Here is a 20,542-nt window from a genome sequence, read left to right as displayed (position 1 = left end):
GCGATATTATCCTTGTTTTCATTAGGGTGGACATACAAGCTTAGCAATGTTGTTCAAAATACTAGGATATCTTGTTAATAACAAGTTGGCAGAGGACACTGCCAACTTTGTGACCCTAAGGGCACACTGAGCAGGTAATGAAGCCAGTCATTGATACCCAGGTCACGTCTGCTATGGCAACTAAGTTTAATGACTATGATTGTGTACACTCACTTTTCCTTTACTTTAAAGAAAGTGTTGACTTGGAGTTTTCACAGGTGCTTCAGATTTATCCACTGGGGCCTTTATGCAACCACCTGTCCCTGTTTTTCTTTCCCATGGTGAAAGTATGTAAGAAGAAGTAACGCTAACCCAGGCAAGCCTGGTTTAGCTCTAGGAATCCAACCCAGGAGAGAAAGAGCATTCATTGCCTTTCCCTCAGTGGTAAGGAGAGTTCATCAGAGCAAACTCATCAAGACCAAGTTCAGGGATATTTAACTCACCAGGTACCATTTGAGCTGTGGGCAGTGTCAGTCTGAACCAAAGGCTAGGATTTTGCCACAATCCAAGCATTCCTGGAACCACACAGTCAAAAGTAAGAGGAGTTGAGAGACTGTATTGAGAGGCCTCTAACAAACGCAGGCAGTGCTTATCAGAAGGCACCTGAAAGGTACTATTTTAAAAGCAGTCAGGCTTCAGTGGGGGTAGTCATAAACCGCAAAGATCCCTTCCACAACGCATAGTCCTGCACTTCTTCAGAGGAAAGCAAGTTTTACCTTTGCTGGCAGCATGAGCCTGCCAAGGAATGACCGGATAGTTTTGAGGTGAATGCACTATTCTCTGAGTGATTTGGAAACCTTTTGTAGGAAATTGGTAAAATGGGTTTTCCCAGAATCCTAGAACTAGCAGGATTATTGAGCTGATACCCAGAGCTCTTATTGTTTTGTTTGGCATGTTTAAATGCTTAAGAATATAATCGTGGCCGGTTCTTCCCTCTGCGCATCTCTCTCATCTGAAGACAATTGGGCAGTTTGCGGGACCCTGTGGACTCCTGGCAGGCAGAGCCTGTGTTTCTCCAAGGCAGCACCTTCCTCTTTTTATGCCGTCATGACTTCTGTGCTGCCCGCTCCTTTCTCCCAGCAGCCCCATTCTTACGTCTGCATGTCAGCTGACACCAACTTCCTAAAGGCCCAATCCATTTCCCTGGGTGTATAGATGGCCAAGTGAACCTCTGCTCAATTCATAAAGTCACCCAAAATACTTTCAGTCTAGTAAGTAAAAAGGGGAGATGTGGCTGGGTCAGAACGAAGTTACAGAAAGGCTGGCACCACCAAGAAGCCAAAAATCCTGGGAAAAAGGAAAAGTTGATGTGAACGCAAAGAAGAGGGAAGGCCTAAGAGAAGCACAGGAAGCCAACATCAGGGAACAGGAGCGGGACAGACAGGCTAGCACGGGCTCAGGGCAAAGCTGCTCATGTTTCTGCCCGCCTCCCTCCTAAGCCAAAGTCCCTACAAGCTCCACACCTTAGTATTCACACCTGGGCTACGAACCCTCTGTCTCTAGTGCTACGAAGATGCTAGCTGAAGTCCCCTCTGACTAAAATACCGGGTTACCAGTATGTGACTGCAAGATGCAGACTCATCGTAGAAACGTCTCTTCCTCTTATTCTGCCCAAGCCCTGGGCCATCCAAGGCAACCTGGTGAGTTAAAGGGGAATAGAAAAGGGGCTCCTTAGGGAACAGCAAGCCAGGCATGCCTCCCCTCCCCATCCCCACATGTTTCCAGGCAAAAGCCAACCTGCTCAGGACAGCAGAGCTTCTGCTCCAGTTGTAACTATTATTTGGACCTGAACATTTTTTTTTATTATTTTTTATTTATTTATTTATTTATTTTAGTGACTTATAGCTTTTATTCCATACTCTGGAAAAAAAAAAAAGGACATTTTTGAAGTGTATATCAGTCACACTTCAGTGATTTATAGCCTTTGTTTTTGTTTTTTTTTATTGTTGGGGATTCATTGAGGGTACAATAAGCCGGGTTACACTGATTGCAATTGTTAGGTAAAGTCCCTCTTGCAATCATGTTGGACCTGAACATTTTTATTATAAATATGATATATTTTTCTGGCTAGATGTATCCAGAGACTTTCATTATTATCTGAGAATGACCAACAAGAGGATTACATCTATGTGAGATTTCATCCAAAGACAGAAGTCAGGAGAAAGGCCCGGTGAAAACAAGGAAACTTCATGATCATGCAGATCAAACCGCAGTTGTGCGGTGTATTGGTGATATGTCCATTGGTCCGAGCAGACTCTGGTGAGCATCTGTGAAATCAGATCGGCTGGAGAGAGCAATGAGGAGGCAGCTCAAGCTGGAAGATCAGGTTGCTGATGTTGGATGCCTCTTTGTGGTTGCTGGGGTGTGGGGACTCTTCCTTAGCCTGCTTCACCTATTCTTCACCCCCAACTTCTCCAAGAGCTCCTTCCTATTGACTGTGGCCAGCCTGGCTGGCCCCTGCATAGCTAACACCACACAGAGCCAGAGACCAGATTATTTCAAGCTTTTTAAAACAACTTCAAAAGAAGTTTTTGGAATTTTAGTGAACCAATACAAAGCATCCCTGTCTTGTGAGCTCATATTCAGAACCAGTGGAAAGGAGTGGTGATCCAAACATCATGTATTTTACTGGTGAAGCTGCTGGAGACTGTGGCCCTCCACTTAAGCCACAGTGCAGACTGAGACTCATGTGCAGACTGAGACTGCTCTCAGTCTCTAGCTGAGAGCATGGCACCCCCAAGTTAAGTGTATCTACAACAGCCCTGGGTAGCACGAAGGAAAGAAGACGACCAGAATATACAGCCTCTGAGACGGGCTGATCTCAAAGCTAGAATGGAGGGGAAGAGTCTGAGCACCTCATCAGATAAATCACTCCATCCCTTAGGGTGAGGAAGTGAAGGGGCAGAAGTGTTAAAACCGCCAAGTTCCTGCTATGGGGAAACAAGAGGAGTCATAACTGAGTGTGCGCTTTTTGCTGCTGCGTAGGTCTTACTGTTAAACAGTTCACAGCTTTGCCTCCTGATTGAAGAGGATGGGGAGAGTGATGGCCCATGCACCCCACACCTCTCACCTGCGGTGTGTCCTGAGCCCACACAGGAGACTGACTCCCACTAAGCATCTTTGGAATACACTGTCTGGCGCTCCTGGCAAGAGATTCTCACGTGGACTCAGGTCGTGCTGCTGAGGTGACTCATGGATACTTTGGTAGATTTAATTTTGGGGGTACCCACCGCGGCCCCATCTATTCCTATGCATAGCCCAGCCCAGCATAGTCTTTGGCATCTCTGCACCTGTCACCCAGCCCTCCTTAGGGAACAAGGAAGAGAAGGAGTGAGGCCAGCCTGCTTCCTCTGCCTTGGCCTCGTTCAGGAGCAAGGGTCACCTGCTCTGAGCTCTGACCTCCCTTGGATCCTAATCTAACTGTGGGCCTCCAGCTGTTCCTTGCTTGGTCCTCATTTCACTAATAGTCATTCATCTAGCAAGCAAGTAGGCTTGGTCAGAAGAACAATTCCTGGGAAAGGTCCAAACTGAATGACGATGTTTGCTGACTGGGGAGGGAGAACTGAGGACAGAGCTGTGTGGATTCATATTATTGGATATTTACTTCTGGTTCCCTTCTTTAATCCAGTAATGTTCAACTTTGGGGTAGTGGGGGCAAGAGAAGAATCATAAATTCCTTTCATAAACTAATAAAAGTCAGAGACACTTTCTCTCCAAAATGCACACACTCCTATGCTGTATATGTATATGTGTAAAAATGTCGGTATACTTGTATATGTGTATATATATACACACATGTTAACATACTATTATTTTATATATAAAGCATGTATAATTCATATATTGTATATTACACATAAAGCATATATATGCCCACGTGTGTGTGTCAGTGTGTATATACATGTGAAATATACACTCCCTTGAAACCTATACACACACACATATATATGTATCCCAAAATAACCACCGCTTTAAATCCTAGAGAATTGTAGAATATACATAAGACATTAAATATAGTGTGGTACAAAATAAGCATTTTGATTAAACTTAAAACATTTTTCTTTTAATAAATTGACGTTCTATGCTCTTTTAAAAGTTAAATAAAGATAATAAAGACAATTGAAACCATGTAAAAGAAGGGGAAAATTAATTGTATTAACAATGTTGTTATTGTAATTGAGCTCTCGTATTTAAGTCTGAACTTCCCAGGCAGCCAAGAGAAACATCAGGAAAAGTAACCAATTATTAAGAACTATGTATTTTCTAAGAACTTTGAAGGATACAGATTATGTATCAAGCATAATTTTTCTCCTTAAGGAGTAAAGAATAATTTTTATTAGAAAATTCAGAAGCTGAAGACCAGAACGAGGAAACCTGATGAATGTTTCATGCTGTAGATGGAGGCGAGGCTGTGTAGCCAACAATTAGCATTCTGTGTCACATAAAGAGAAAATGTTGCTTATTGGGAAACCCACCTAAGATTCAGGAAAAATGTCACCAACAAGCTCTGGAGAAAATTCAGTTTGTAAGCTGAGGCATCCTATCAGCATACTAATGGGGTGCCTCCAGGAAGAGCCCCAAACCTCAGTGAGTCTACAAGGACAGCTGAATGCTTGTGGTCAATTTTTTTCTTCTCGAGGAGTCCCTTTCTTTCTTTCTTTTTTTTTTTTTTTTTTTTGAGACTGAGTCTGAAGCTGTCGCCCTGGGTAGAGTCCTGCGGCATCATAGCTCACAGCAACCTCAAACTCTTGGGCTTAAGCGATTCTCTCGCCTCAGCCTTCCAAGTAGCTGGGACTACAGGTGCCCACCACAACAGCCAGCTATTTTTTTTGTTGCAGTTGTCATTGCTGTTTTAGCTGGCCTGGGCCAGGTTCAAACCTGCCAGCTCTGGCGTATGAGGCCGGCACCTTGGAGGAGTCTTTCTTAAGAGTACAAGTATATCATCATAGCCAAATACATTTTTCTTTCTGAAAAATCAATCCCAAAATAGCTGCTGGATTTTACATTTCCCTCAGGACCCTAATAAATCTGCTTTTATTTCAGCTGGTCATATTCTTCAAGGGAATCCCTGAGAATGTATTTCATGAAGTGTCTCCATATCCTAACACTATGGGATTCAGCTGCTGCTGAGAAGAAACCACTCCCCTCTACCTTCTCTAGAAGCCAGGAAACCTGGCTGACCTGCTTTTTGTGATTTGACTTAGCCACCTTCCCATTTCCACCCTAAGTAATCATTCCCCATGTGTGGACACCTCCTTCGGGTATAATGCCTTCCAATCTGGCCATATGGATCAGCCCATCTCTGTCCCCTTCACTCATAAGTGTCTCCTTGTCTCTCTGTGACTTACAGTGCTCTCTCCATGAAGGTCACTCAGAAACTTTCTCCCCCCTCCAGGGCAGCGTACTTAGGCTGCTGCTCATTTGCCATCTTGCTCTTTTTCCAAGAAATCACAGAAGAGCATCTACTCTTCTTCTACTGTGGTAACAAATAATGTTACTGAATGTCATGGGAGACTGGCATCTCTGTGAACAGCATGTCTACATGCTTAGTCAACAAGCACTATGTAATGCTTACCCAGGCCAGGCCCTGCTCAAACGCCACTCATTTGCCTCCTTTAACAACTTTCTGAGGGGACTACTAATATTGTCTCCATTTGGCAGAAGAGACTAAAGCACAGAAAAGTCAAATTGCCCATATTAATCCCTAAGTTACAGGGAGAGGCAAGATTTGAAAGCAGAAAGTCTAATTGCAGGGATATGTTCTTATTATACTAGTGGTTATGAAACTACAGCATGTGTTAGAATCATCTGGAAGGTTTGTTAAAATGCAGAAAGCTGGGTCCTATCCCTGGAGATTCTGGATCAGCAGATAGGGGATTGGGGGCTTGAGAATTTGCATTGCCAGCCAGTCTCCGTGTGACGCTGATGCTGCTAGTTCTGGAGCCTACTATGCTCCCTAAGGCATCAGTTGAAAATCTTCTGGCTCACCCACTTGTACGTTCTGCTGAAATTGTTCTTAGTGAATCCTGATCATCAGTCATTTTTCACATTTTTCCAGGTGATGCTAATAAGCAGCTAGGATGAGAATCCCTTCTCTGCTTTGAAGTCATTGTTTCTCGGTCTTGGCCACACCTTGGAATCACCTGGGAAATTTTCAAAACTGTGGCTGCCTGAAGCCCAGCCTCAGACATTCAGACATTCTGATCTAATTGGCATGGCCCTTAAAAGTCCCTGGGCATAAGGTTCTTGGAGATTTTACCAGTGATTCTCACGTGCAGCAACAGTTTGGAGATACTGCTCTCAATTCTTTTCACTTTTAGAATCCATCAGTTTGCTGATGGTCAGTTTGCCTGGGTCCTCAGGGCTCTTCGGTGGTCCTCACTAACACATGGTATTCAAGTTAGCCCAGCCAGAGGTTAGCTGCTGCTAGAAGACCAGCTGCCTTCTAGCAAATGTTTCTACTTAGGGTCACAGATTTTTTTTTTTTTCCAAGTCAGTCCCCTCACTAAAGGGCCAAGTGAACCATTCCTGACTCAGATAATAACTTGATCTTGGCAGACCATTGAAATTCTCTCTCGTTGTGTTCTCCCAAATTTGGAGTGGTTTGCATTACAAAAAGATTCTCTGTTTTATGAAGGAATTCCAGACAAGTTTTCTTGAAAGTGTACTTAAAAATAATATCTGATTTGCACTCACTCATAAATTAAGATCTGGGCTTTAAACACGATAGCTTATATATCCCCTGACATTGGCAGAAGCATCGTTCAAGACATTGGTCTGTTCTGCACTCTAACGTCTGAACATTTCCCCTCTGATTTCCTTTGTTAACTCTGCCATCAGTGAAGCTGTGGTGAGAAATTACCCTTTCAGACGTCACTAAGCTGTTTGGCCAGCTCTCTGTTACCAAAACAGATATAGACAAAATTAAAAGAACAATTCAGGTGATGCTTTCTTTTGCTAGGGAAAACTTAGTCCACGTTATTCATTCATTAGCCTTCTTGAAAGGTTCTTGATACAATAAAATAAATTTTATTCATCAGATTATGCTAGCAAAGATAAAGTCACTTACATGTTTTTGAACTCAGAGTGATGTATTTTCCTAGAAAAAAAAAAAAAAGAACCTGCAACAGATTACTTGGGAGAAAGTTTAATAGATGGTATCATCACTTTTTTCATCCGGTTTTATTGAAGTATAATTGCCAAAAAATTATATATTTTTCAGGTATACAAAATGATGTTTTGATATATTGTACATTGTGAAATAATTATCACAGTCAAGCTAACTTGTTCATCACATAACATCACTACTTTTTTTTGTATACAGTGTAGTGTTAACTATAGTCACCACACAGCACATTACATCTCCAGGATGTTTCTTCATGACTACAACTTTGCACTCTTTTAATAACAACTCCCCATGACAACCCCTCAGGCCCTGGAAACTATCATTCTACTCTCTGTTTTTCTGAGTTCCACTCTTTTAGATTCCATATATAAATGAGATCATACAGTATTAGTCTTTCTGTGCCTGGCTTATTTCACTCAGCATTATATCCTTCAGATTCACCCATGTGGTAACAAATGGTAGGGTTTCCTTCCTTTTTAAGGTTGAAGATTTCATTGCATATATACCACATTTTTTATTCATTCCTTCATTAACAGACACTAGGATTGTTTCTGCATCTTTTCTTGTCTTCTTTTTTTTTTTTTTGAGAAATGTCTGTTGAGCTCTTTTGCCCAATTTTCAATCAAGTTATCTCTTTGTTGTTTTTTTTTTAGTTATCTGAGTTCCTTATACATTTTGAATATTAAGTCCTTATCAGATGTGTGGTTTGCAAGTGTTTTCTCCCATTACATAGGTTGTCTTATCATTCTGTTGATTGCTTTCTTTGCTGTGCAGAAGTTTTTTTAGTTTGATGCAATCCCATTTGTCACTTTTTACTTTTCTTGCCTGTACTTTTGGGGTTGTATCCAAAAACATCATTGCCCAGAGATCAATGGCAAGATTTATCCTATGTTTTCCTCTAGTAGTTTTACAGTTTCAGCACATACATATACATCTTTAAGCCATTTTGAGTTGATTTTTGTACATGGTGTGAATTAAGAGTCCAATTTCATTTTTACATATGGATATCTAGTTTTCCCAATACCATTTATTGAAGAGACCGTCTTTTTTCCATTTTGTATTATTGGCACCTTTATCAAAGGCCAGTTGACCATAAATGCTTGGATTTATTTCTGGACTCTATTCCATTCCACTGGTCTATATGTCTGTTTATATGTCAGTACCATATTGTTTTGATTACTGTAGCTTTGTAATATATTTTGCAATCAGGACATATGATTCTTCCAGCTTTGTTCTTCTTGCTCAAGATTGTTTTGGCTGTTTATGGTTGTTCATGACTTCATATAAATTTTAGGATTTCTTTTCTATTTCTGTGAAAAATGCTATTGCATTTTTGATAGAAATTGCATTGATCACTTTGGGCATTTGAATCTTTAGATTGCTTTATGTAGTATGGACATTTTTACAATATTAATTTTTCCAATCCATGAACACAGGATGTATTTGTTTGTGTCTTTTTCAATTGATTTCATCATTGTTTTACAGTTTCCAGTGTATAGATATTTTACCTTGGTTAAATTTATTCCCAAGAATTTTATTCTTTTAATGCAATTATAAATGAATTTTTGAAAAATTTCTTATTTGAATAGCTTGTTGATCCCTCTCCTAGATCATAGAAAGGCAACTAATTTTGTTTCTGCAACATTACTGAATTTGTTTATTAGTTCTCATAGTTGTTTGGTGGTGTCTTTAGAATTTTCTATATGTAAGATCATGTCATCTATAAACAGACAATTTTACTTTTTCCTCTCCAATTTGTATGAGTTTTATTTGTTTTTCTTTCCTGGCTGCTTCAGCTAGTACTTATAGTACTCTGTTGACTAGAACTAGTAAAAGCAGGCAAACTTGTTTTGGAAAAGCTTTCAACTTTTCACACTTGAATGTGTTAATTGTGGACATGTCATACATGACCTTTATTGTATTGAGGTATATTCCTTCTACACATCATTTGTTACGTTTTTATCATGAAAGGATGTTGGATTTTGTCAAATACATCTGTTGAGATAATCGTATGATTTTATATTTCATTCTGTTAATGTAATATATTATCTTGATTGACTTTTGTATATTGAAATGTCCTTTCATTCCAAGAATAAATCTCACTTTATCATGGCGTATGATATCTTCAATATGCTGCTAAATTTGCTACTATTTTATCAAGGATTTTTGCATCTATGTTCATAATTTCTTGAAGCATCTTAAGTGTTTGACATCATAAAGTAAATTTGGAAGTGTTCCCTACTCTTCAATTTTTTGGAAGAGTTTGAGAAGGACAGGTGTTTATTCAAAAATGTTTTGTAGAATTTACCTGTGAAGCCATCTGGTCCTGGCTTTTCTTTACTGAGAGACTTTTTATTACTGATTCAACATCCTTACTCATTATTGCTCTGTTCAGATTTTCTATTTCCTCATGATTCTGTCTTGGTAGGTGATATGTTTCTAAAATTTATTATTTAAGTTATCCAGTTTGTGTGTAACTATTCACAGTAATCTCTTATGCTCCTTTGTATATCTGTGGTATCTGTCGTAGTGTCTCTTTCATTTACAATTTGATTGGCCTCCTCTCTTTTTTCTTGATTGGTTTACCTTAAAGGGGTTTTTCTTTTTTATCTTTTTAAAAAAACTCATTTTATTTATCTTTTCTGTTGTCTTTCTAATCTCTATTTCATTTATTTATGTTTTTTTTTTTTATTTATTTATGTTCTAATCTTTGCTGTTTTCTTTACTATTTTCTTCCTTCTGGTAAATTTGGGCTTACACATTTTTTTTTCTAGTTCATTGTGGTATAATGTTAAGTTGTTTATTTGAGATCTTTCCTTTTTTCTTAACATAGGTATTTATCACCATAAACATTCCTCTTAGAAGTGCTTTTTCTGTATCCAATGTTGCTATATTGTGTATCCATGTTCACATGTTAACATTTGCTTTATATACTTAGGTGCTCTGGTGTTGGGTACATATGTATTTACAGTTGTTTCATCCTCTTTGACAAAATGACCCCTTTATTATTATATAATAATTTTTTTTGTTTCTTGTGACAGTTTTTTGGATTAAATCTACTTTGACTGATATAAGTACAGTCATTCCTGCTCTCTTTTGATTATCAGTGGCATGGAATAACTTTTTCTATCCCTTCATTTGCAGCCTACATGGTTTCTTAAATCTAAAGTGAGTCTCTCGTAGGTAGCATATTGTTGGATCTTGTAATTTTTAACTCCTTTAGCCACTCTGTGTCTTTTGAGCTGAGAATTTAATTCACTTACATTTAAAATAATTGTTGTTAGACAAGAAGTTATTATTGATGTCTTATTTTCTCCTATCTTACTGTCCTTTGCTCCTTTGTTCCTCTCTTGCTGTCTTCCTTTGCTTTTGGTTTGTTTTTTTTTTTTAATTTTTGGCAGTGTAATGCTTTGATTTTATTCTTTCTTCATGTCTTTTGTATATCTACTAGAGGATTTTCTCTGTGATTACCATGAGGCATACATAAAACATCTTATAGTTTTAATAGTCTTTTTAAGGTGATAACAATTTAATTTCTATCACATACAAAAATTCTATACTTCTTTATCTGCCATATTTTATGTTAGTGATGTCAAAATTTACATCTTTTTATATTGTGTATCTATTAACAAATTATTATAGCTATAGTTACAGTTGACCCTTGAACAAACATCAGTTTGAACGGCACGAGTCCACTTACGTGCAGGTTTTTTTAAATAAAAGTTACACTGGCTGTGCCTGCCTCTCCTCCTCCCCTTCCACCTCCTTTTCCACCTCTTTTTCCTCTGCCACCCTTAAGACAGCAAGACTAATCTGTTCACTTCCTACTATTCTTCAGTCTACTCAACATTAAGACCATGAAGATGAAGACATTTATGGTGATTCACATCCACTTAATGAATAGTAAATATATATTCTCTTCCTTGTAATTTTCTTAATAACTTTTTCTTTTCTCTAACTTATTTTAATGTAAGAACACAGTATAAAATGCATATAACGTATAAAATATGTGTTAATCAACTGTTTATGTTATAAGTGAGGCTTCTAATCAACAATTAAGTTTTGGAGATGTCAAAAGCCTATTTGCAATTAAGTTTGAGGAAGTCAAAAGTAATGTGCAGATTTGTGATTCCATGGGTGGTCAGTACCCTGACGCCCTATGTTATTCAAGGGTCATCTGTATTTGTAATGCTTTTGTCTTTTAACTTTTATACTAGAAATAAAAATGATTTATGCACCACCATTACAATATTAAGTGTTCTGAATCTGACTATATATTTACCTTAACCAGTGAGGATTTTTTTTTTCTTTTTAGACTGAGTCTTAACTTTGTCGCCCTCTGTAGAGTGCTATTGCATCACAGCTCACAGCAACCTCAAAGTCTTGGGATTAAGCAATTCTCTTGCCTCAGCCTCCCAAGTAGCTGGGACTACAGGCATCCACCACAATGCCCGACTATTTTTTGTTGCAGTTGTTATTGTTCTTTAGCTGGCCTGGGTGGGGTTTGTGGTGTATGTGGCCAGTACCCTAACCACTGAGCTATAAGCACTAAGCCAACTAGTGAGTTTTTTACTTTTATATATTTTCATGTTTCTAACTAATCTTTTCTTTCAGATTGATGAACTGAAAGAATTCAGTTCTTCAATAGCATTTCTTGTAATGGTCATGCAGAAGACTGGGGATACATATGGGGTAGTTAAGGAATCTGCAGATTATTCATTCTACAAGTTTGTGAGGGGGACTCTTCATGGAGACTGTGGCCTTTTGTTGAATACCACATCCAACTTTCTGTAAATTCTGCCTGTTTTCCCTGCTCCTAGCTACCTCCAGACTACTCAGCCATGCTAATACCCTCAATGCTCTGGGCTGCATAAATGGGTCTCTTAGGGAGCTTACTCCATTAATTTTTACCTGAGAGAGAAATCACAGGTTGAGGTGGCCCCTCTTGTCACTGAGCTGTGCCACATTGGGAAAGGGGTGTAATGGGTATAGTAAAATTATTCTTACCCTCCTTAAGAATAAATACCATCTTCTCCTGGGGATTTTTTGCTCCAACAAGGTACCAGGATCTCTCCACTAGACTCTGGAGCTCCCACAAAGGTGGTCTTTTCTTTGGATAGTTGTCAAAAACGGTGTTTCTGTGACAGGGATTAGGGATGAAAACTTCTATCATCTTGCCAATGTCAACTATCACATTACTTCTTAGACATAGGAATGGCAAGGTGCCCACATTAATTCAAAATTACAATATAGCTACTAAAGACCTGGTTTTGGTTGCATCTATGTATCAAAGTGGTATACAAATGCAGTTCTTGAAAAAAAAAAAAAACTCTTTACTTGCCAGTATTTATCTATATTTTTATATATACTCTCCTCACACATCCCACACTTTAGTTCCTTACCCCTGATTTTTCATTAATAGTTTATCATAGGACTGACAGCTAGCAAATAAATTACAGGATGCCTAGTTAAATTTGAATTTCAGATAAGCAATTAATAATTATTAGCATAAGTATTTCCTAAATATTACATGTCTTGTTAAACTGGCAACACTAGCCCTGAGACCTTGAATGTTCATCCCTCCCTCATCCAGCGTTTCCCTCATGCTTCTGGGACCCACACTAAATTCCTATCCCTTTCTTTCCCCTTATTTATCCATCTACTAGGGCTCATGATATTTAAATTTTGGTTAGTTCTTAGGGTTCTTGACTTAGAGAAGATATGGAACTCAGTGATCAAAAGCCTCAGAACTTGAAGTGGAGGGCGCTTACCGGTGATATTGTGATGGCATTTCTAACAGAGTATGACTTTTGAGGCCTGCTTGAAAATTAACCCATTGTTTAGAACATTGTTCCTCAGAGAAAGTAAATTTTGAGTTCCAAATTGAAATAGTAATATAGTCATAGAGATGTAGGGGAGAGGATAGATTAGTGAAAAATTTGGAAGGTAAAATAGAGTTTGGTGGTTCCTTATATATGCAATGAAGAAGTTACAGATCAAACTCAGATTCCTAGTTTAGATAACTGGGTTGACAATGAAATAATGAAGTCACAAATTAAAAGAATACAAGAAACAGCTCGTGTGTGTGTGTGTGTGTGTGTGTGCGCGCGCACGTGTGTGTGTGTGTTTGGAGGCATTAAAGATTATGTGTATGTTTGAAGGGCCAAGGTTATGGAGAGAAGAGAAGAGTTTTGAGATGAACCAACAATCAGTGATGCTTTTCACCTAGGAGTCTGTCAGTTGTTCAGCATCTTTAGAGAAGCTGAGAACATAAATAGCACTTTTAGCATTTCAAAGAGGAAGATAAAAAAATAGAACTTCAGAGCTCACTTGATAAACCAATAAACATAGACTGTCATATAAGACTTCTAAATAACTTCATTTTAGGAATAAAGTTGAACTAGACGTAGACTATCCCACTAAAATCAAAACCCTGCTTCCAATCAGAATGGTCCAAGACTAAGTTAAGGTGATTTTTCTTTTTCTAAACCATCTCTTGAGGAAAAACCTTTATCTAAAGCCTCAAATTGTCACTATAATTTTTTCACATTTAGTGTGTGGCATTCAATCAGAGCTAACAAGATAAACTATATGATCATGCTGGTGATTGATCGAAAAACCAGAAAGCTGCAGTAAAGGTTCTGGTGCAAATGTCTTTGTGGTAAAATAATTTTTGTTCTTCTGGGTCGATACCTAGTAATGGGATTATGGGATTAAATGAAAGGTTGCCTTTTAGTTCTTTAAGAATTCTCAACACTTCTTTCCATAGAGTTTGTACATATTTGCAATCCCACCAGTGCGAAAGTATACCCTTCTCTCCATGTCCACACCAGCATCTGCAGATTCAGGACTTTGTCATGTAGGCTAATCTCAATGTAGTTACATGATATCTCAGAGTGGTTCTCATTAGCATTTCTCTGATGATTAGGGACAATGATAATTTTTTCATGTGTTTGTTGGCCATTCATCTGTCTTCTTCAAAGAAGTTTCTATTCAAATCTCTTGCCCAAAGGCCAGCTGCAGTGACTCACTCCTGTAATCCTGGTAGTTTGGGAGGCCGAGGAAGGTGGATTGGTTGAACTCAGGAATTTGAAACCAGCCTGAGCAAGAGTGAGACCCGGTCTCTAAAAAGTAGCTGGGCACTGTGGTGAGTGCCTGTAGTCTCAGCAACTTGGGAGACTGAGACAATAGAATCATCTAAGCCCAAGAGTTTGAGGTTTCTGTCAACTATAACACCATAGCACTCTACTGAGGGTGACAAGATGAGACTCTATCTTTAAAAAAAAAGTCTCTTATAAATGGGGTTGTTTGCTCTTTTTATGTTGATTAACTTGAGTTCTCTGTAGACTCTAGTTATAAGCCCTTTGGCAGATTCATAGCATGTAAATATCTTCTCCCATTCTGAAGGCTGTCAGTTTGCTTTGGTTGTGGCACCCTAAGCTTTTTAGTTTGATCATGTCCCATTTATTTGTGTTTGTTATTGCAATTGCCAAGAGGGACTTCTTCATAAAATATTTCCCCAGGCCAATTTTGTCAAATGTTTTGTTCACACTGTCTTCTAGAATTACCATGGAGTACTATTCAGCGATAACAAAAGATGGAGTCTTTACATCTTTTGTGTTTACCTGAATGGAGTTTAAACACATTCTTCTTAGTAAAGTATCTAAAGAATGGGGGGGGGGGAAGTACTCAATGTACTCAGTACTAATATGAAACCAATATATAAACAAATGCACACCCACAAGAAAGAAGAAAAGCTAGTATAGTCTCCAAGGGGGAGGGAGAGGTGGGAGAGGGAAGGGTACAGGAGGGAGGGTGACAGGAGGGAATATCACCTAATGCACACAATATGAGGGTATTTAACACATCCCCTGGGTGACGGGCTCAACTACAATGTGAACTTTACCTTAGAATTAAAAATAATGGAGGAAGGAGGCAAGATGGCCATCTGGAGCCAGCTTTACATAGAGGCTCCTGTCCAGAAGGAGAGTTAAAGGACAGAAGTTTAGCAAGTAAGCTGATGGTTTGGAGCTGAGCCAAGAGAGAAGATTGAAGAGCACACATCACCCCTGCTGAATAAGCTGCAACCCCAAGGAAACAAACAATAGCTGAGACTTCAATCCAGAGTTACTGATTTCACAAGGATTGGACAGAGACCTGCTGAAAACAAGACAGAGCCACTTAGCCCCACCACACCAAGCAGGTCCCCAGTGTCTCAGGCTGTAGTTCTGTACAGGTCCTTTGCAAAGCTGTAGGGGAAAACCTGCGGTCACAAGTCCCAGCTCTTGGGCAAAGGGCTGGTTAATCACTACTCCAAGAGCCCCCAATCCAATTTCACCTTATCTGATCATCTAGCCAAATGGTGAAAAATAATCCTGGGGCAGAATCAACAAAAAAAAAAACCTCTGGCAACATGAATAATCAGAGATCTATTCCCCCAAGGAATGACAAGGTGGACACACTAGAAGATCCCATTCATAAACAAATGGCTGTGATGTCAGAAATCAAATTCAGAATTTGGATTGTAAATAAGCTTAATAGAATGGAGGTAAAATTGGAATTAGAAATTCAAGGAGCATTTCAAAAGTTGTCTCAAGAATTCAATAAATTCAAAGACAAAATCACCAAGGATTTTGACACATTGAGGCAAGAACTTGCAGCCCTCAAAGATCTGAGAAATACAGTAGTATCCCTCAGTAACAGAATGGAACAAGCAGAAGAAAGGGCTTCTGACATTGAAGACAAAGGTTTTGAATGCTCCCAAGCACTCAAGGAGGAAGAGAAGTGGAGAGCAAGAATGGATCATTCTCTCAGAGAGCTCTGGGACAATTCGAAGAAAACTAATATTTGCCTTATAGGAATTTCTGAAGATGACAAGGTTGCTTCAAAAGGCCCAGAGGCTCTACTCCAAGACATAATCACGGAAAACTTGCCAAACCAGGCAGGAGAGTCTGAAATTCAGATAGTGGACAGTTTAAGAACCCCAGCATAACTGAACCCAGATAGAGCATCTCCCAGGCACATTATAATTAACTTTGCCAAGGTTAATATGAAGGAGAAGGTTCTGCAAGCAGCCAGATGTAAGAAAACCATAACCTACTAGGGAAAGAATATTAGAATAACTGAAGATCTCTCTGCTGAGTCTTTTCAAGCTAGAAGAGGGTGGTCATCGAACTTTAGCCTCTTAAAACAAAATCACTTTCAACCCAGAATCCTATATCCAGATGAATGGAGTTTCATTTATGATGGAGAAATAAAATGCTTTGATGACATTCACATGTTGAGGAAATTTGCCATAACTAGACCAGCTCTCCAGGATATTCTCAGACCTATCCTCCATGATAACCAGCATGATCCTCTACCACCAGAGTGAACTCACTCAGAAACTTTTGATCAAATTCTGACTTCAATGGTGGCAAAAGGATTAAAAGTGTCCACCAGACTTTCAAAAAACTTGATACCCAAAATACTACTAGGCTTATCAATACTCTGAATTGATGTGGATGGCTTGGATGGTCCTCTAGGGAGGCACAGTTGGCTGGTTGGATGCAGAAACTCAGGCTAGGTATCTACTGTATACAGGAATCTCATCTTACCTTAAAAAATAAATATAGACCCAGAGTGAAAGGATGGTCATCTATATTTCAGGCAAATGGAAATCAGAAAAAAGCAGGTGTTGTGATTTTATTCGCAGATACAATGGGCTTTGAACCAACAAAGTTAAGGAAGGATAGGGATGGTCACTTCATATTTGTTAAGGGTAATACTCAACATGATGAGAGTTCAATTATTAACATTTATGCACCCAACCAGAATGTGCCTCAATTTAAAAGACAGACTCTAACAGACACGAACAACTTGATTTCCTCCAGCACCATAATAGTCAGAGATTTTAACACCCCTTTGGTAGTGTTGGATAGATCATCCAATAAGAAACTAAGCAAAGAAATTTTAGACTTAAACTTAGCCATTCAACAATTGGATTTAACAGACATCTACAGAACATTCCATCCTAACAAAACTGAATATACATTCTTCTCATCAGCCCACAGAACATCCTCCAAAATTGATCACATCTTAGTTCACAAGGCTAACCTCAGCAAATTTAAAAGGATAGAAATTATTCCTTGTGTCTTCTCAGACCATCATGGAATAAAAGTTGAACTCAGTAACAACTGGATGACAGATGAATGGCCAAAAAACACATGAAAAAATTATCATTGTCTCTAATCATCAGAGACAATAGTACCTATATTACTTAACCTTTTCAAAAATATACAAAAAGAAGGAATACTTCTTGATTTATTGATCTGTTGTATAATCCTTTTGTTTTCTATTTCAGTTAATTCTGCTCTAATTTTGGTTATTTCTTTGCTTCTGCTGGATTTGGGATTGGAATGTTCTTCCTTTCCAAGTTGCTTAAGATGTCCCTTTAAGTTGTTAACTTCCTCTCTGTCCATTCTCTTGAGGAAGGCTTGCAATGCTATAAATTTCCCTCTTAGGACTGCCTTTGCATTATTCCACAGGTTCTAGTAATTTGTCTTCATTATCATTTTGTTCCAAAATTTTGGTAATTTCCCTCTTAATCTCATCTATTTCCCAGCTATCATTCAGTATAAGGTTATTTAGTTTCCATGTTTTTGCAGGACCACATTACCAAATCCCTGAACAACAAATGTTTATCTCCAAATCCTGGTGTCATTCCTAAAATGCTCATGTAAGAAGCTTCACTGATGAAATTTTCAATACCATGGAAAACACCACAGCCAATAGCAGAGATTCATCCTTGACTGATAGGTTTACCAGTAACACAGGCATGTGCATTAATGTCATAGTGCCCCATGGTCCTGGTCAGCAATCCAGGACATGTCCCGCTTGCCTGTGCTCATATCTGGGGCAGGCACATCAATGTACCAATAAAACCCTTCTTTGCTAGCTCCATGGTGAACCTCCTTGTGATATTTTCCAGTTCATTATCTGTATAGCTCTTGGGATTAATCTTAACACCGGCTTTAGCACCCCCAAATGGTACATCAACTACTGCACACTTGTATGTCATCAGAGAAGCCAATGCTTTTACTTCACCTACACTCACACATTTGCTGTAATGAATACCTCCCTTGCACAGCATGCAGTGCTGGCTGTGCTGGGCCCAGTAGCCCTCGATGACCTCCCAGGAGCCATCGTCACACCGGATAGTGAATGAGAGGCTCAGCACATGGTCACAAGGCTTGATGATGCGCAGGATGCCACACACCTGGTTCCGTTTCTGCTCCTCACTCTCCTGGGTCTTCAAGTCCTCCACCAGCTTGTCCTCCATGATGCTGGCACCACAGTCAAAGAAGCCCTCCACCATCTTGAAGAAGTTAGGGTCATCCTTGAGGTCAGCCACTGCCTCGCTGTAGTGGTGTCAGGCAGCCGGCGTGAGCCCAGGCTGCCTGCGGCCGGGCCTAACAATGGGGATGAGTCGGTGGCTGCCAAGCCCAGGGCAGCCGGCCTGGTCCGGAACAGCAGCAGCACTTCGCCCAGGTAGCAGTACATGGTGGCAAGTGGAGGCAAGGTGCATGCAGGCCACAGAAGAGGCATGCTTGGAGTCCCTGTGAAGGAAGAAGCTCTACCAAATCTTTAAAGAGGAATTAGTATCTATATTACTTAATCTTTTCAAAAAACATAGAAAAAGAAAGAATACTACCCAACATGTTCTATGAAGCAAACATCACCTTGATCCCCACATCAGGAAAAGACCCAAAAAGAAAAGAAAATTATAGACCAATATCTCCAATGAATATTGATGCAAAAATATTCAATAAGATCCTAGAAAACAGAATCCAGAAACACATCAAACAAATTATACACCATGACAAAGTGGGTTTTATCCCAGGGTCTCAAGTCTTGTTCAATTATGTGTTCAATATATGTAAATCTATAAATATAATTCAGCACATAAACAAATTAAAAAACAAAGACCAGGGCGGCGCCTGTGGCTCAAGGAGTAGGGTGCTGGTCCCATATGCCGGAGGTGGCAGGTTCAAACCTAGCCCCGGCCAAAAACCAAAAAAAAAAAAAAAAAAAAACAAAGACCATACAATTCTCTCAATTGATGCAGAAAAAGCTTTTGAGAATATCCAGCATCCTTTCATGATTAGAAGAAAATTGGTATAGAAGGGATATTTCTTAAACTGATAGAGGCCATCTACAGCAAACCCACAGCCAATATTGTATTGAATGGAGTTAAATTGAAATAATTTCCACTCAGATCAGGAACCAGGCAAGGTTGCCCATTGTCTCTACCACTTTTTAAAATTATAATGGAAGTCTTAGCCATCAAAATCAGTCAAGAAAAGGCGATCAAGGGTATCCATGGTACTACCACAAAAAAAAGAGAGGTAAATGTATGAAACAGAATAGAGAACTAAGAGATGAACCCAGCTACTTACTGTCACTTGATCTTCGATAAGCCAATTAAAAACATTCAGTGGGGAAAAGACTTCCTATTTAACAAATGGTGCTGGGTGAACTGGCTGGCAACCTGTAGAAGACTGAAAATGGACCCACACTTTTCACCATTAACTAAGATAGACTCTCACTGGATTAAAGATTTAAACTTAAGACATGAAACTATAAAAATACTAGAAGAAACTGCAGGGAAAACACTTGAAGAAATTGGCCTGGGAGAATATTTTATGAGAAGGACCCACCCAATTTTGATGCAATTGAAGCAGCATGAAAAATACATTACTGGGATCTGATCAAACTAAAAAGTTTCTGCACAGAGAAGAACACAATAAGTACAGCAAGCAGATGGACCTTAGAATGGAAGAAGATATTTGCAGGTTATATCTCTGCCAAAGCTTTAAGAACCAGAATCCACAGAGAACTCAAAAGTATTAGTAAGAAAAGAACAAGTGATCCCATGTCAGGTTGGGCAGGGAACTTGAAAAGAAACTTCTCTGAAGAAGACAGGCGTACAGCCTACAGACACATGAAAAAATGCTCATCATCCTTAATCATCAAAGAACTGCAAATCAAAACCACTTTGAGATATCATCTAACTCCAGTAATATTAGCCTACATCACAAAATCCCCAAACCATAAATGTTAGCATGGATGTGGAGAAAAGGGAACACTTTTGCACTGCTGGTGGGAATGCAAACTAATACATTCCTTTTGAAATGATGTTAGGAGATCACTTAGGTATCTAAAAATAGACCTGCCATTCGATCCTTCAATTCCTCTGTTAGGTATATATCCAGAGGACCAAAAATCACTTTATAACCAAGATATCTGCACCACATTGTTTATTGCAGCCCAACGCATATTTGCTAAATCATGGATGAAGCCCTAGTGCCCATCGACCTATGAATGGATTAATAAATT

General features: G+C 39.1%; 1 pseudogene; it reads right to left on the bottom strand.

Moving 5' to 3' along the window:
* Nucleotides 1-17,790: 17,790 nt before the first annotated feature.
* Nucleotides 17,791-18,706, bottom strand: LOC128584286 (glutamate dehydrogenase 1, mitochondrial-like; annotated as a pseudogene).
* Between the last annotated feature and the right edge of the window lie 1,836 nt (nucleotides 18,707-20,542).

The sequence above is a fragment of the Nycticebus coucang genome, chromosome 4 (genome assembly GCF_027406575.1).
Source record: "Nycticebus coucang isolate mNycCou1 chromosome 4, mNycCou1.pri, whole genome shotgun sequence".
NCBI classification, from domain to species: domain Eukaryota; kingdom Metazoa; phylum Chordata; class Mammalia; order Primates; family Lorisidae; genus Nycticebus; species Nycticebus coucang.
The sequence above is the reverse complement of the archived record's forward strand: the minus strand, read 5'-3'. Positions and strand labels throughout refer to the sequence as shown.